We start from the raw sequence: 12,846 nt of genomic DNA, 5'->3' as shown, positions 1-12,846 counted from the left end.
AGTTTACTTTAATCTTTTTGTCATTGACAGAAACAGCAAAGGAGTTGACTAAAAATGTGGGGGAAAGGAGGAGAAAATAGAACAAGAAATCTGAGGCAGACAATTCCCAGAGTTCATCTACATTTCCTGAGCTCTCAAGATTCGCTATCAATAAATGGGTCATCAGAACAAAAACCTCTGAAGGAGAGGGGCTACAGAGACCTTGTGGAAAAAAAACCACTTTTTGTTTTCATTTCCCACCACGTTTCCTTTGCCTCTTCTGCTCAAATGCAGGAGGTGACGGCCCAGGTCAGCCTCGCCTCGTGTTTGATACACTTGGGGTTCAGCAGATCCCCAGCATTCCCGCAGCTGATGTTTGGGAAGGGGATTATCAGGGCAGCAGTGGCAGCAGGAGCTAAAACTGAGGGAAATACTGCTGGTTACAGATGCATCACTTTCATCTGGAGCTGGGTTTGTATTGAGGTTGCTGGCTCTGCAGGGACGGCTGCCTTCTGTAAATACAGCAGGTCACTGTAGGGTCTGGGATCATCTCATATCGGAGGGCTCATTTCTGGGCTCTGGATCAGAACAGGAACAGTTCCCCTGCAAGATGAGAGAACCTTTGGGGGAGAATTTACCCCTCGGAAGCCTAAGGTGGTAACAATCATCTGTATTTTGCCTGGATGGAGGGTGGAGTCCCAGGAATCTCGATAGTCGTAGTGTTTGTGTTTATTGCTCAAGTATTAATGAATTTCTACCAATCCAGAGGTTTTCCAGTTTTGCCAGATGAACTGAAAAATCAGTGAAAATCCAAGCTTTTATATTAAGGGACATGAAATGAAAATGTAGGGATTTTTCATGACTTTGCATCCCCTTTTAGTTTTTACAAAGTGTTTCATTCAGGTCGCCACAAACATCCCGTTATCCTTAGAGTATTTTATACAAAACTGTTTAATTTAGCCTTGAGAATGTTTTAGGTTGCAACTCAAACTGCTTGTGAAGTTAAGGTAATCTTAAATCTGTTGATAAAATTTCTGCATGCTAGTGGGTTGGTGGCACTGTGATTTTTGGAAAGGTGGCATAACTGACCAAAAATCATATTTTCTCCATGTGGAGGACAATCTAAGTCACTGTAAGACTCACTTACTTCCTTCTCTTAGTTTTTCGAAGAGACTTGAGGGTCTGCCATGGGATTATAGGGTTACTTGGGGACAACATAAGTCCTGCATCAATGGGTTAACCCAGATCCTACCCTAGTGTGGACAGGAGCAGGTGAGAGGATGGGGGGTCCATCCATCTACCTGCACATTGGGCCTCTCTTGTTCTGTTCTCTCAGCTCCAGTCATCTATGGAGTACTTGCTTCCAGTGCTTTGAGGGTGGACATTCCCTCCAGGAATTCCTTTAGAAAAATTTATCCTCTTGGCAGAAGTGTCGTGCTGGGGTAATGAGCTGGATGATTTAATTATGAGTTGTGAGGAAAAAGTCCTCCTTCTTGGTTGTTTTGAACTGCCAGTTCATAATTTCATTTTATCCCACTTATGCCTTGAATAATGGCAAATAATGAAAAATCATTGCCTATTCACTGTCTCTGTGCTGCTCGTGGGTTTATAACCTCCATCATATTTCTTCTCAGCCACTTATTTTTGAAAATTACTGTGAGTAGTTTGCTTTCTGTGAAGTCCATTCCCTTCCTCTGATTCAACCCATTGTTCTGCCTCCCCCTGTGCTCTGCTCTGGCAGACACTGTAATTTTCTGAGTGGGGAGGACCAGAGGATTTGGGACGTGGGGACACAGTGCTTAAAAGGCCAGTAATGCTTTGTGATCCATTACCTGTTTCTTTCCTGAATTCCTGATATGAGATATATTGACAGACAGTAAGATGGGGAGATGATGACACTTGATTCTTTTTTCCAAAATGTGTTAAGGGTCCATCACTCTTTGTGCAAAATTAGTTGTTCACAAAGCAACTGGACTGTGTTTATCTACATTAATTTTCACCTGCCATGATATTACAATTTCATATTTCTTCCTGTGGATGTTCAGTGAGGAGATAGTCATAAATATAATTTTGAAAAAGATACACTAAAATTTAAATAATTTAATATAATATATATTATATATTATATATTTTATATTTATGAATTTATGTGTATTTAAAAATATTTACATATAATTTAATATAATTTGTTTTCTCTCCCTTTCTGATCATTTATGAATATATTGAACAGTAAAAATCCTAGTACAGGTTCTTCAATATCTCACTAATATCTTCCTCTTTTGCTTTACAAAGCAATGTTGACTTTTCAGTATATCTTTTTTTTAGGTATTTCTTTGTTGTTTTTATCTATACTTTACCTTTTGACATCCTCTACAAAAATGTAATTTCTTTCACTAGCCTTTGATGGTTCTGTTTAAGTTTGTTGTATAACACATCAAATTTACATAAATAAAACATAAGAATAACATATGTAAGAAAACAAAATATAATCAGTTATCTTTTAATATAATTTATAGCTTAAACAATAAATTTCCCATTGTAATCAGTACTTTAACTGTCTTGTCTTAGGAGTCACAGGTAAATACTAGCTGGACTAATTAAATTATAACTTCTTTTACCTCTAATTCTGAATTTTAGTAGAGTTCTTCAAGCCATTTTTGGCTAATCTGGCCTAATTTCAGGTGTTACATACTTATGTTATCCCAACATATACATGCACATATTTTTTGTAACTGCTTTGTCAGAAAAATGCAGGTGTTTTACTTTGCAATCACAATATACAGACAGGGTCACTTGAAAGGGGAAGAACTCTAGAAACAAGATGGGAAGAACTGATATAATTGGCAATTTCTGATATTTTAGGGGTGCACTGCAGAGATTTTGCTGTTGAGTTTGACTTGGTGTTCACTGATTTTCCTGCATAAAGGAGTTGCATTCAAAGCAAATGTTTGGACAAAAAAATATTCCTGTGTATCATTGAAATAACAGGGCTTTTCTCCTCTTTCTGGCCTTTCAGTGAAGTCACCAAAGGAACACATAAAAGTGGATTTAAGCACATTTTAAATTGAAATATTATCTCAGTGGAAGAGGGAGATGTTTGTGATCCAATATGAGAGCAGGATCAATACCATAGTCTGTGTGTTTCTAAATATGTTTCAATATTTATTATCAGCACTGATTTACAAAGGGCTGGGGAGGGAACGAGCTCCAGGCCAGTGATTATCTATCACAGTCTCTTCTGACACGTTAAAACCTCAACAATACAGGTTGATGGACAGCAGATTAAAAACTCAGCCTGGGAATTACTGTACTTTGGATAGCAGTGAGCTACTCAAAAGTAATTGCCTTACTGCACGAGTACATGGGCTCTCTTATTTTTGTTTTAATACTGAATTCACCCAGGATAACACCGTGAAAATATTGTGTGCAAATTAAACTCCTTGAGAGTTTTCACTCCCCTGTTTCTTTAGCATTAGGTAGAGTATAAGCAAAGTAAAGAAAAAAACCAAAAAACTGGTAAATAGCCTGGTGTTACAATTAAAAACCTTAAAAGGCCCTTTCTCAGAAACACTTCTAATGATGAAAATAGATGATTGACTTTGCTCAATTTGAAATATTTAGCTGTGATTGAATAGGCTCTGAGGCCTCTTAGACACTTTAACATGTATCATCAATGGCTTGTTTATAGAACTGGAAACACAGGGAATTTTATTTATTTTATCCAGTATATCCGCAGTCTTGTCACTGTAAGGTGCTTTGGCATGGTGTTGTAGGCCACCCTGCTGATCACACAGCAAGCTTAGCCTCAAAGTTACACCACACTGGTCAGAACTTTGTCTGGAGAAGATCAAGCAGGTCTGACTTTAATGGCAATAGATGTCATAAGTCTGGATATAGTGCAAAGCAACTCAGACACACGTGAGAAAACTCAATTGCTGAAGTGAGTAAGTCACTTTTGGGATCAGTTCTGATCAAAAAATTCTGCCTTTATTGGTTGTTTCTACTCAGTGTTGTCCAGTTCTGAGTCTGTGGCTTGGATATGATCCTCTGAGAAGGTTCCCTGGTGTCAAGTTCTGATATATTCTACCTGAGCCACAGAATCCATTCAGTTGGAAAAGACCTCCAAAACTGATCCCCCTGTGCCCCATCCCCACCCTGTCCCCAGCCCAGAGCACTGAGTGCCACGGCCAGGCCTGCCTTGGGCACCTCCAGGGCTGGGCACTCCACACCTGATCGTGGGTAAATGAGTGCCACGTGGCCAGTGAGCTTTGTGGTAAAGGTTATCCATGAGCACCAGGTCTTCCCACCAGCACATTTCCATGGGAAATCTCTTGGGAACTCCCTGCCCCTCTGGGCAGGTTCCATAGACCTGAACAAGGACCAGGAACTACTCAATTAGTGAAGTCTGAGACACTGAAATAATTGTATAATTTTAGGAGGATGGGACCGAATGTGCAGAGAGAGCACTGAAGTGTGTGTGTTCCTGGGACACACTGGAAGCCTCAGCAGGCTGAAGCTGCATTAATGCAGCACCATGGCTGATTAGGAGGGAAGCAAGGAGCACCTGGAGCTCATTTTGGCCTAGTCAGCATAAATTCATGAATTTTCCATGCAGTGTTGGCTTAAACAATTCTTTTCGTGATAAAAGAAGCTGTAACACACAATGGCACCAGACAAGATTAGACAGTGATATAATGAAGTTTGTAATGTCAAAAGATGGGATGATTAAATACCATATGCCAGGCCTGCAGCCTTCCTACAGCTCCATCTTACTTTTGATGTTTTAATGAAAAATAAGGTCCTTAAAACAGTAAAAGGCAAGGGAAGCTGAGCTGTAATTCTCATATTGATATTGGAGGAGAGGTGATAAATATCCATGCACCACAGCCTGCACTTTCCACTCCTCTTCCTTCTAAGAATCACTATTTAAATCATCACCTCTCTCATGTTGCTGATTTCTGTGCTATTATATCAGTTTTTTCTGTCCTTCCCCTCTGATTTCCTCACATTCCTTCTCTCATTCCGTTGGGGTCTTTCCCAGTGCTAATCCACTGATTAGGACTTTTCTCCCAGGTTTCTTGGTGTCATTCTGTTGTGTGTAGGTTAATGATTGGACACTGAGGTGACAGTGTCTTCTCTCTCTCTTGCCTCCCTTATTTCAAGTCTTGCCCCTCTGATCATCCCTTTATTTGCTCAGAAGGTTTCTGTGACTCTGAGATCCCACCCTTGGTGTCAAGTGGATTTGATAAGACCCCTGTGTTTTTTGGCTGTCCCAAGGTCTACATTCCACCCTTGACTTACTCACCACTTTCCTGAATCACAAATTCTTTTTAAACCTTTATCATTCACTACCTCTGAGGACTTGTTTCCTCTGTTCCAGTTCCAGTTCTTGTGCCAACAGGTGCCTTGGAAACCTGTTTGCCTCTAGCAAAATATAAATCCTCTCATTTACTTTTCACACTTACAATTCTGTGGCAATTCTCAGAAATGAGAATATTGCACATAGTTATGGGCAGGGTCAGAGAAAGTTGCCCCTCTTGCTTTTGTGGACATTCAAGAAAAGCAAGTGGGGTCTGTACAGAGCAACCTCTCCAGGTTAGAAGGCAGAGTAACTTTTGTGAGACCCATTTTTTAAGGATAAATGGGGGGAGCTTTGAAAGGGAACTTGGAGGATTCACCTGGGATAACTGTGTGGCATTAAAAAACCTTGGAGGAGAATTAAACTTGCTGACACGACTTGTCTCTGACACAAGAAGACAGAAATTTTGGTTTGGTTTTGGTTTTGCACCTGGGACACAGAAGCCAGGCAAGGAACTGTAGAATGCTGAGATGTTTTCAAATTCAGCTGCTCTGAAATGACATGTCAGCGACTCATAAAGTCAATGGGCAAAGGAACCACACTGAAAAGGTGAAGTTTGTGGGTTTTGTAGGGTCTCAGTGAGGTTATTAGCAATATATAATTACATGTAAGCAGGCAGCCCACCAAAGATGCCAATATGAGACAATTTCATGGACGTGCTTTGTCAAATTTGTGACTTGGTGGATAATATCAGATAGTGAAAGACAGTCCTGCCAGGACATTCTTTTTTCTTTTGTAAACAAAATCCTCAGTCCCTCCAGCTCTGCTTTAGTGCCTGACTGGGTGGCAGAGCAAGAAGAGGTCAATCCAATCTTGAGCAAAACATTCTTTAAAGCTGATTTGCCCAGTGTCTTGATGGTGGCAATGCAAGGATTTCTAATTTGGCTTGTTTGATACAGATTCACAGATTTCAGGGGCAGAGTAAACCCTTCCAGATTGTACAGGAGAGATTATTGCCCATTATTACAAAGTAGGTGAGGGAGAGTTGGATGCAATTATGTGCAAGACCTGTTCTGTGGTGTTGAAGGCATCAACACAAATAAATGCCTTCATTATATTGTGAAATACAGAGCAAATTACTTTTTTCAAAAGCCATTGTTGCCTCAAATGCCTTCCATGTCCAGCTGCAACACCCTAAATATATTGTACCACACTTTGGCTGAATTACAAGATGAAAGGTCTCTGTGTCTTTCGCCTTTGTGCCCTTGACTCTTCGAAATGCTGCTAAAGTTTTTTACCTCTCTTTCTAAGAAAAGAGCTAATAAGGAAGGATTCTGCAATGAATTTATTTTCATTTTTAAAAGTAAAAATAACTTTAGGCTTTAAGGTTGTTAATTGTGGTAAAATTATCCAAGATAGCAGTGAAACTCTAGAACTGGGATTAGGAATAGTCCTTCCAAAAGAGCTGATGCAGAAGTTTGCAACCCTCAAGTTGAGTAGTACGTAACCACAGAACAGCATGTGCAGCATCAAACTCAAAGCTGTGACCAAACCCAGTAGTTTGATTGCAGCAGTTTGCAGAAGTTTAGAATAAATCTTGAAGAAAAAAAAGTAATACAACGTAATGTAATAAAAATATTAATATATAAAAATGGAGGGTAGTCATTCCATGGATTTACTCATACAAGAATTCATGAGATTAATCCTAATTGAGATAGTGGGGAGCTGAGCCCCTGGGTTATGGGGAGGTCAGAGGATACAGAAAGGTGGATAACTCAGGACAGCACACTTTGTAACCTGCATCATCCCCAAACACCCCGTGTCCTTTGGCTTGGGCCCTGTCAGATCCTGCTGCCTCCTCCTGGCAGGAGGGAGAGGGGCCCCAGGGAATTCAAGAGCGTTAACACAGGAACAAATCAACCCATTCAGAGCAGATGAACATGGATTCACTATAAATACATTTAGTACAGGAATAAGGCGAAGCCTCCACACTGCTGGACCACAATACTATTCTGCAGCAACTGCTGGATCAGCTTTTGTGCAAGGGGTCCAAATCACTCTCTGAATTCTCTCGAGTTCATGACTGAACTGCAAATATCTGCTGGAGTGGCTTAACTCCTTTATGACTGTTAGAATTGTCATGTGTTCTTATTTGCAACCTCCTATGGAAACTTTGCCTTAAAGGGGTAGTTTGCATTTAAAAATCTACCACTGTTTTTGGGAGATCCAAGCAGCTGTCTGAGAGTCACAGAGGTGGCCAGAAAAAGGGCTGTGTTTATACTTAGGGGTTCAATTCCTCTGTACCTTCATTTCTCTTTATTGCAGCACAATGTGAATTCTCATTTCAAATGTGGGAATGGTGTTGGTGGATGGAACTTCCCTCCCTGATCCCCTTCCTTGGTATTTATTGCCTTGATGAGTCATTACTGGATGTAATGATTGGTTTCAATTGCCAAAATACAACATACTGACTTTGGCACTGTGTCACTGCTAATAGTTACTTACCCAAACTCTTCAGTATTGTCAGCAGGATTTTCGAGCCTAAAGGCTTGATGGAACAAGGAAACAAAGATATCCAGCTACTTATGCCTCCTGTTTGTTGCCTAATTATCATTCATTTAGCCTGCCATAAAAGTCATTCTTTACCTGCTTTCTGATTACTTTATGGCTGCTTTTATAGCCTTTGGGGGAATAACTTGAAATATATGTTCTCCATGAGCTATATCCTTAAAATAACTGATCCAGTCAACAATCTGTGTTTTATTACCCAAATGATCTAACATCCCCCGTATTATAAGTGGAAAATGGTTGTTAGAGAGTTCAACTATGTTTGCTGAAGTCTGCAAAATACCATTGCAACCTTCTTTTTGGCAGATTTCCCTGCAGTTTGAGACATCCAGCCTTCTGAACACAACTGGGAATTAAGGGCTTATTCATGGTTTAAATACAAATACATAAATATGTATATTAAATGAATACGATTGCAAAATATTAATAACTAAAATTGATTTGTTATAATTTAGGACTGTTTTTTTTTTTTTCTCCTGAGCTTACCAGTAATGCAGCTGGTTTGTTTTCCTAGCAGACAGGTTTTGGATATCCGTGACTGCTTCCCTGGGTTGCCTTTGCTGTGTGTCCCCAACCTACACTGAACCCATAACACTGATTTTTGGTGCATCTGGCACTCAAAGACATGCTGGAATTTATGAAACTCTATTACTGCAATGGCTGAGAACTGAAAGACTTGCTGCATGTGCAACTTAATATAAAATGGGTTTTTTAGATTTGCCATATAATAGTTAACTTTAAAGACAACGCAAGCCTCAGAATTAGTATTTCAGAAAAAGTCTGGGATAAGCTCTTGATTTTACAGTTACAAAGAATAAGCAGAACACCAAAGATATATGTACTGAGAGTATGTCTGACAAGTCCTAGTGATGTGTAGGATTTCTTGGAGTCATATCCTGGTCACAGAATTGAGAAGATTATTCATTTTTATTCCCAAGGCTTTCCAGAATCAGCCTCTAAAGATAACCTGGCATGTGGCTGTGCAGCCTTGGCATGCCAGGCAGGAGCTTTAGGAGCTCTCCCTCCATCCCTTCTCCATCTTTTACTTCTTTCCTCCCTCAAAGTCCATCATCCCACCAAGTGTAAGTAAATAAACAGAACTCCTTGAGCACATATGAGAGCTGCTTCCTGCCACATTTTCCCTTCCTTGTTTATCATATCTTGTTCCTTCCTTCTCCCAATTTAATGTAAGTGAATTCCACTGTGTGTGGCACTAAGAGCTGTTCCTTGCAAAATAAACATTCGAGGCTTACCTAGGAATGTAAGGAAGGCATTTTAATGTTTGGAGGCTTATGGTGCTCCATAAATGGTTGTTTAGGAAGTATTCTGGATCCTTTTGTGCTCCCAGACCCGTGTTGGGGTTTGTTTTCAATACATAAGAGAACATAAAGGATTTACTAATAACACTGGTGTTGGTCTTCACGTTAAAAACATGTTTTCCCAAATCAAGTCTCTATTCCTGATACTATTCCAGTCTTCCCATCAATTCCCAATTAGTCATGACAAATTTAATAAGCAACCCTAAGCATGAATTGCCAATGCTGCTTCTTTGCAACATGTTATAAGCAAACATGTTCTGCTGGTTTTCTGAATCTGGGTTGATGCTGAACCCAGATTCTGTTTTTAAAAGTGACTGGTGGGCCAGGCAAGAGTTTGCAGTGTCTTTGCTTATTCTGCCTGCATAGACGAAATTATTTTAAGACTTTGTAGAGTGCAGCCTTACAAACACAAGGTAGTCTGAAGCATCTTTTAGCTCTTTATATAGCTGCTGACACTATTATTTCTTGACATCTTCCTGTTCTAGTGGCATTTTGCCATCTGTTTTTAAGATGGCATTATAATGCAAAGTAAAAATTTTAGTATATTCTTTGCTTCTTTGCTTCTCTTGCTGTGCCATTCTAATTCTGTACAGTCCCTGTTGATGTGTTCCTATTTATCTTGTCTGATAGCTGGTTTATTTTCCTATTATGTTCTCCTATTCAGCTTGCATAGAAGGCATCAAGATGCCTTCTCAATTTAAATACTTGCCTTTTCTTCATTAATAGCAATGCCTCGTCTGCCAGACAGACCTTCCCTGCTCCTTTTACGTTCCCATTCTGTAATTTGGTGAGGGCTGCAAAATCAGAAGATCTATTTACAATCTACTTTGTATAATTTTCAGTAGGATTGATTGCATATACAAAAAAAGAATGTGTGCAGGCTGTATTCTGTAAAAAAATAATTGGTTTAGAAAGTTAAATGTGTTTGGTAATGAACCCACCAAATTAACCATGCTGGTCTGGGCTACAGGCTCTGACTGATTGGAATCTGAGTTTGCATTCTGGCATATAAAGCTGAATTTCAGCTTTTAATTTTATAGTTTGAGCAGTTCTGTGTCTTTTTACGGTACATCCTGGCATTTAGGGAAAGGCTTTTGTAATTTTAACAAATGGGATACAAAGGAGTGTTTCTATTACAAATGTATGCAATTCATGGCTAGCCCTCATGCTGATTACTGTTTTGCATGAAAGAATCCACAATTTGTTAATTTTATAACTGGTCCTAGTATGGAAAAATTTTTTTAAAAACACAATCAAACAAATGGAGTAAGTTTAACAATACCCAGTTTGAATACACAGTTTGGTTTTCAATAACACACAGTTTGGTTTTTTCCACTAAGGCACATTTTTATTGGTATAATGTGTGTGTGCTGTTTCATCTCCACACCAACTCTGGGACTGAATGCTTTAAGATTTCAAGACTTTTAATCTTGTTTTTCTTCCGTAACAGACCCACAGAGAAACATTGGCTTCAATCTTGCTTAGGCTGTCTGTGTACAATGATACAGTTTTTAATCTGATGTTACATTTATCAAAATTTGCTGGAGCAGAGGAGCATTTCCATCTATCACTGGGCTAGGATGGTGCCTGGGAAGAGAACACAGGCTGTGGTGGCACACAGCTAACAGCCCTGGGAGATCAGAGCTGGCTGCTGAGTTAAATGCCACTTTCCAAACCTGAAGGCAGCAAAAGCGAGAGGAAGCGGAGATGTCTGGGAGAAGGATCCTCCCCAGCCATGACATCTGGCTTGGCATTCTGTGGGCTCCCCGTTCCTCAGTGCTTTGCTGGATTATGCACAGGTCCATTAGTACAAATGAGGTTCTGTTCACATTACAGTGGGTAATCAATTATATCGGGGAGGAAATGTCCTGCCATAAATCTGAATTAGGCTATTCTCGGAGCGCTGTCGGGTGTTTGTGCTGGCACAGCCCGTCAGGAGGAGCTGGGAGCAGCCTGGAGCTCAGCACCACGCAGGGTTCAGCCCTTCCCTCCCCTGGGCCTGGGCCAGGGGTTTGCCCAGGGGCCAAACAAGCTGGTGCTGTGCAGCCTCCAGGACCTGAGGGCTGGGGAACTGCACCCCAGGGCCAGCAGAGGTTCAGGAGGGATCCTGCGGGGATCTGGCTGGAATCCACAATATTCCACATTCTGGTTGTTGGGTTGGTTGTGGCCACCTCATCCCTCAGCAGAAGAGGTGACAGGGCAGGGGATGGTGCAGCAGACAGCGGCTGATACTTGCAAATATCCAGCTAAATACAATGGCAGGCAGCTGGGGATCAAACATTCCATCATAGCAATTTGAGTGAGGGTACTTAAATATTCTATGTGTTTGTTTCTTCTGTATTTTCTGAATCGAATTGAATAATTTTGAATTCCTTGTGCCATAAGACAAGGGCAGCAATTGAATTTCGTGGTCCTAATTTACCACAAGTTTTTACCAAAAATGTTATAAATTAGCAATCTTGTTGATACTTTGAGCAGGGAAGCTTAGAGACAAATTCATATCAAGAGTTGAAGTGTCCTTTTATCATCTAAAGGAGGAATATGAGACAAATTTACCAGAAGGATTTGTCTTCTGATTCCCACTGAATTTCTACTTTTCCACCAAGGAGTTTGGGACTTCTGTCACTGGAAGTTGTTTGTGAGTTTCAATGTTCTATTTAGTTTTTACTTGCTCATAACCAGTTTTAATCTCCTGTAGCTAATAAATACTTCTCCTGAAAACCTAATTTTTAAATTAAAAATCCAGCATTAACTTGATTATCATTGTATATATAGAAATGGTACTGCTGTTGTAAACATTTTAAACCTTTTGTGCATTTTCTGCTCCGGTCTTTGTGCTTGCATTGCCTCTGCAGTAAAGAGTGCAGTTCTGGGGAAACAATGCTCATGATAATTTGGTCTCAGTTCTACACATTTTTTTTCAAATCCACTCCACAAACGCTGGTTCTGATGAGCAGCAGGTTATGACAGTGCAGTTAACAGCAAGCTTCAGGTTATTTTTGCCTTGGCCTTCAAGCTTCGAGTACCTGAAGCCTCTAAGGTCTTTCATTACCACCTGAGAAACATTTACTATGTTACAGCATTAGTTCTGTCTCCTGCTGATCCTGAAGTTCTGAGTCAAGTCTTCTTTTGTGGAATTGATGACTGCAATTCTCTCTTTCCTTGCTTATCCAGTTCTACTGGAAACAGACTCAAACTGGTGTGGGGATGTGGTTCCCAGACTTGAGTCTGGTAGCACAATTGCTCCTGTCTCCGCAGTGCTTTGAGCTGAATTCCATATTGATCCTAAAGCTTTTTGCATATCTGATTAGATTGTGAAGAACTGGGAAATGAAGGTCATCAGGATTAGTTTATCCTAGTGAATGTGCACCCATTTTACAATAATTACCTGCTATCACAAATCTGGTGTGTTTGTTCTTAACACACCTCATTGTTATTGGTCCAGCTCTGGGCTTCTCACTTCAGGAAGAGCACGGAGGGGCTGGAGCATGTGCAGGGAAGGGAAGGGAGCTGGTCAAGCTTTGCTATAGTCAAAAAATCACCGCAAGGGATATTTGTTCTGTCGGGTAGAATCCCCCTCATCTGTTTCTTAGAATTATCCTGTCAATTCTTTATTTTTTCCCAGATTTTCAAAGGGGGCAGATATCAATCTCTCCTTTGGATAACACTCGAGCAGGAAAC

Source organism: Empidonax traillii, unplaced genomic scaffold (assembly GCF_003031625.1).
Source record: "Empidonax traillii isolate 1590-97213 ecotype Southwest subspecies unplaced genomic scaffold, ASM303162v1 scaffold865:size517980, whole genome shotgun sequence".
Taxonomy (NCBI): Eukaryota; Metazoa; Chordata; class Aves; order Passeriformes; family Tyrannidae; genus Empidonax; species Empidonax traillii.
This window is presented reverse-complemented; position numbering follows the sequence as displayed.